A 5,904-nucleotide genomic window follows, 5' to 3' on the forward strand; every position below is an offset into this window, starting at 1 on the left:
ACTGTCCTACCAATTTGGTTTGAAACTGTCTCATTGCTATTTGTTTATCAATAAAATTATGGGGAAAAATATGATACTCTTCAAAAGTAATTATTTCACTTATTTGTCTTTACATCTTAGCATTTTAGTATTTGATAGTGCATAAATCTAAAGATAGTACCTTATTTATCAAATTGAATTAAACCTCTCCTATTGACTATTTTTTCTGTAGATGATCTTTTTATTTTATTTATTTTACTTTAAAGAAAATAGAAAAATAATAGATAAGGCATTAGAAAAGATATACAATTTTAAAAAACGAAGATGACGGGTATTCAATAATGGTTGTTACATCACCCATTGTAGTCTGCAATGTAGTTGTGCAGACTACAGATATTAGCATGAAAACTCATCAAAGTAAAAATTCTACGTGTTAACTGGTGCCTTCAAAAAAAACCAATAGAAATTAGTACCACAATCATCTTAGCTATCTTGCATATATACACATATGATTTTCCCCTTCCATTTTTCCTATCTTTTCTCCTTTTCCTCATCCCAATTATTTATTCCTTATGTTTAGATTCTTTCCCTTTTACTTTTTATTTTTAAGGAGAGTACAAAATAGTATTAAAACAGAAAAATTACAAATGATACAGAATTTCACTAAAACAAAATAATATCAATTTCACAGTTGTATAGTGTTGTCTTCAAATTAGTTATTCATTTTACCAGATATATGCATGCGAAATTGGAAAGAGGAAAGAAATTAAAAATAAAAAAACATAAAAGAATTGAAAAAAAGGAGACAAATTAAGCACCAGCTGCTCCTTTCCACAGACCAGCAGAAGTCCACGGTGCAGTTGTACAAGCCACCATGATTATATACATAGGCATATCTCTTTCTCCCATTTCCCATTGACTGTTAAAATATTTTCCACAATTGATTCTTATAACTAATATACTATTAGGGGTATCACCTGATTCTTCACACCTTAGCTTGTCCACTTGTCCACTACCTAAAACACCACTTACACACAAACTTTTTATGCTACAGTTTAAAAGTAAGCTAAATAGGCCATTGAGTAGACAGTGGATTTTCCAGTAATAGACTGACACCCTGGATTAGGTTCCCTTGCACCACACAGCCACAGCTCATGACGTCCAATGCAGCCAGCCCCCTGCTGATCAGCTGCTTATGTACTGTAATGTAACTGAGCAGGATCTTCACATCAGAGCTTGCGGGACTGATGACAGCCAGCACTGACTGTGTACTCAGGGTGTGCTGAGGCATTCACTTGTTCACTTAAATGGTTCAAGTTAAGTATATGGTAGGTACTATATTATGAATAATGGTGGAGTCAAAGCTTCAAAATACCCCATTACTTTCTAACTATTGGCTTTGCACAAGCTGTTTCACTGGGCTAAGACTTGGATATCTAAATTTTGAATGGAAATAGAAATAAGACTTACTTTAGACAGTTGTGATGCTGAACAGGTATGTTTGTCAGGTGTTTGGCCACTGCACCTGGCACATTCATTCCATAAGTGTCAATCATTACAATCACTACTACCAGTACCAGCACAATTCTTTGTTGTACAATAACATTTACTCGTCTGACTTTTCTAACATGTATATCCCTTAAATAAAGTTGCCAAGGCTTGAAATGCACTTACTAGATGCACATGTTTGGGATATACTCTTGCAAAGAACACTGTGGGAACATGCTATGACACCACCATAAGGGAAAAGTGAATGTAGGACAGCAGTTATGGTGCTACCCAGCAGACACATCCTCAGTGGCAGATGCCTCTGTCTCCCAGATTCCAGCACAAGAACCTTGGCCTGAAAATGCTAATTATATTAGCAACTGAAACAAGAGCACATTTTGCTTTCTGTATTTTTTAAAATTAATTAATTTATTTGGTACAGCATCTTGCTATGCAGCTCAGACTCATAGTGATCCTCCCCAGTGCTGGCATTACAGGCATGTGCCACTATGTTCAGTTTTGGGGACAGCATGGCATGCCCAGGGTTCCAGGGCTGGCATGGCATGTGGTACAAGGGATCGAACTCGGGTCCTTGAGCTTGCCAGGCAGGTGCTGCTGAGCTATTGCCACATTTTGCTTTTTGACCATGCAGCTGTTCTTGCTGTCTGAGCTGCTTCTTCTTCCTTTTTTTTTTTTTTTCCTGTGTTTTAGAGAAGGGTCTACAGGGTGTTCAGGGTCTCACTACTAGATCTGACTCATAGTGATTCTCCTGTATAGAGCCTCCCAAGTGCTAGGATTACAGGTGCATGCCACCATATCCATTCTCAATCTCCACTTTAGCATACCCAGGGGGTGGGGCCGGCATGGCAGGCCTGGGGATCAAACCCCCAGCCCCTGTGCCTGCTTGCAGGTGCTTTAATCCACTGAGTTATTTGGCCAGCTCTGCTGTCTGAGCTTCTTGTGGAAGTATGATCTTCTTATCAAAGTGGTCTATAGGCAAATACAAAATGTATGTCTCTGTTTGGGAAAATGTATTTTATTCATGTGGGAAGTCAAACTGTATCAGAACTTGGTCCAGTAGTTCAAGTCTTTAAAGCCAAGGACCAGTCTTGTAGTGATGGGTTGGATGAAGACCGAAAAGTAGAAATGAACCCTTACATGGAATTAGTCAATATATTGCTGGCTGCAAAGCCGAGTCTCTAGCAGTGTGATGAAGCTCCAGTAGGGGAGACTGCCTGTGCTCAGCACAGCCTTATTCTTGGTCTCTGATTCACAGTTTGGCCTAACAGAAACAGTAGGAAGTTGACCTAAGATGAAAACTATTGGATGGGGAAACAGTACTTCAGACCAGGTTTCAGAAAATGCTGACCAGGACTGTCAAGCTCTTTCTCAAAGACTGGGAATGCAAACACATTTCTTCAATAAGCAGCCTGCTTTGATGCACTGTAGTTCGCATCTGTATACCATTCTTACCACAAAATGGACCAACGATAATCTTTCTGAGAAGGTGAAAAATTACAGCACAACCTCTTTGCTTTCTGTAGAAGAATTAAAAAGCACTCTTGAAAATTGTGGTAAAGGGAAAGTTGTCTTAGAGCTATGCTAACTGAGTTGATTTTTTTAAAACTCTGATTTTTGAAGTATGTATTACTTGAATATTGATGCTAGATATTGACTAGAACTATAAAATCAAGAATACTGCTTTTAATCCTCAAAATAAATTACATAGTATCTCCTACATATATTCTTTACAGTACTATTTGTTTACACATCACTTCACTTGTTATACTCTATATCTTGAAAAAGTCTCTTTATAACCACACAAAATAAAGCTTCAATTGTGAAAAAAAAAACTATATTAGCATAGAAGTCACAGAAGCAATGCATAGCCATAAAAATTCTGTTAAAAGATCAGAAGGCAATACACCGAATACGCCAGTTGCTGCTTCTGCCTATCCAGTTGAGATGGCTTCTGTTTCCCACATTCTTAATTGCTTTTTGATGAAAAAGCCTCACTTCATGTGATCAGAAAAAGCAGCCGATGGTGTTTAGATGCAGCTGCAGGGAGCGCTGAGAGCAGCTCCCCTAAGGTTACACAGCTAATCTGGAGCAAAAAAGAACAGGCTTGTTCCTAATCCACTGCACCACACCGGTACTCTTCCCAGTTTCCCGCTTAAAACCATAGAAGTGTCATGTCATTATGAATGGGACAGGAGAATGGCAGGTCATAGCTGAAAGGCACACATTTGCACAGGTTACATTTACATGGATTGTCTCCCCCATTGAAGTCCTTTGTGTCTTACACACGGACACGAATGTGACATTCTGTCATCTCTATAAAGAAACCATTCCACATATTTTTATGAATTGTCGAGAAATACATCCAGTATGAAGGATGATCTTAATCACATTCTAAAGAATACACTTCAGCTATAAAGTTGTTTTGCATAGTCCGAGATATTAGTACCTTAAAACTGACCTTAATCTAAAAGCAAGAGGAAAAAAACACCAGATTCACATGTGAGATGAAATATAACATGTTGCTCTTAGTTTTCTAGGGAGATTTTAAGTCTCAGTTTATTTACACAAAGCACGTGACTGTCTCATTGCACGGGTGTTTGCTAAGTGGAAGCACTCCTCCTAGGAAAACAACTGCTCACATGGTCAGTCACAGAAGGGCGTGAGCCACCAGCCGGGCTTGCAGGGAATCATGGAGCAAATGCGGTTGTCCATAACCCAGCTTGCTCGGGAAACCTGGACAAGGAAAGTGTACTCAGGAAAAGAATTCACTGAAGCTGAAATATGTCTGACTTCTCCAAAACTTGCTATTACTTTGAATAGCAAAATACATTTTCTTTTATTTGGTCTTTACTTTTTTTGGCAGAACCGGAGATTGAACTCAGGCCCTTGCCCTTGCAAAGGAAGCGCTTATTCCACTGAGCCATCTCCCCAGCCCACAAAATACATTTTAATCTACCTTTTCTTTAGTCAATTATTTCTTGTAGTATGGAATTTAAATGGGTCCAGTGGCGATAGCACCCATGAATTGCATAACTTCAATAGTTGTGAGGTTACCAAGTATCTAGGTACCATGAAGACCAAATCAATAGCAGTCTGCTTCTTGGGTAACATTTCTTTTCTCTTTTCTTTTCTTTCTTTCTTTTTTTCTTGGAGCCAGGATCTCACTATGTATTTCAGGCTAGCCTTGAACTTGTTATGTAGCCCAGGCTGGCCTCTAACTCATGGTGATCTTTCTGCCTCAGCCTCCCAAGTGCTAGGATTACCACTGTGAGCTATCATGGCCAACTAGGTAATATTTCTGATAAAAGAAATTACTGGGAAAAGGGGTTCTCAAAGAAGATGCTGCAGAAGATATTTTTCACATTAACACTATTTAATTTGTTCTGCCAACAGAGTATATGCAGTCGGACCACTAGGACAAGTGATTGCTATCGGACTCAGCAAAAGGAAATGAACTAGGCTTGATTTTAAAAGTGACTACACTATTTATATCTCTGCTGGGGCGAAAGTGCTGATAGTTTAACACAATTCCTGGAAGATTATTCCAGAATGACCTTTCCATAATACTTGGCATCCTCTTGTGGAAAGCTTTTGTTGGTAAAGATATTAATAAAACACTTTACTATAATAACAATTTAAAAATGGATTCAATGGGAATAAAAGTTATAGTGGGTTTTCTTTTCTTTCCTTTTCAGCATTTTAAAAAACTTTCTCCAGATTTTAATGTGCAATAGATCAATGCAGAATATTTGGACACTTGAGAAAAATAAAAGACGAAAATGATGCACAACTCATATAATAGCTTTTTACTAATGTGAATTCATTTTCTTACATGCAGATATCTATTTGTAATCAGTCATCTGTGCTTTCTCTATAGTTAAAATACTGAATATATAAGGGAGTTTCTTGCATTTGATGCTTTAGAATTTTTATATCAGCACATGTCTGCAGTACATCATGGTTACATTTATCATGGGGAGATTATACACATATATAACACTTTTATTTTTGATACCAGAGATTATAAACATATATAACACTTTTATTTTTGATACCAGGAGTTGAACTCAGGACCTTACTCTTGCCAGGCAGGTGCTGTGCCACTGAGCTACATCCCTGACTGCACAACACTTCTTCCTTCCTCCCTCCCTTCCTTCTTTGCCCTCCCTCCCCCCTTCCCTTCCTCCCTCCCTCCCTCCGTCTGTCTGTCTGTCTGTCTCTCTGTCTGTCTGTCTATCTCCTTTCTCTCCCATCCCTCCCTGCTCCCTCCAGGACTTGTTCTGGTAAAAGCTCTATTTCCATCCCCACCCCCCAATTTTTAAAAATCCCTTTTCCCTTCTCTCCTTCCCCCTCTGTCTGTTGTCCCCCTGATCCTTGTAGCCTATTTTGTGTCTTTCATTTTGCTCTTTATTTATA

The 5,904-nt window shown here is 38.5% G+C and overlaps 1 protein-coding gene and 1 pseudogene across 1 annotated transcript in view; one reads left to right on the forward strand and one right to left on the reverse strand.

Moving 5' to 3' along the window:
* LOC101571550 (formin) overlaps nt 1-5,904 on the reverse strand; it is a 314,401-nt gene that overhangs the window by 61,863 nt on the left and 246,634 nt on the right. The window lies entirely within an intron of this gene.
* LOC105743771 lies at nt 1,427-3,073 on the forward strand (annotated as a pseudogene).

The sequence above is a fragment of the Octodon degus genome, unplaced genomic scaffold (genome assembly GCF_000260255.1).
Source record: "Octodon degus isolate 3935 unplaced genomic scaffold, OctDeg1.0 scaffold00166, whole genome shotgun sequence".
NCBI classification, from domain to species: domain Eukaryota; kingdom Metazoa; phylum Chordata; class Mammalia; order Rodentia; family Octodontidae; genus Octodon; species Octodon degus.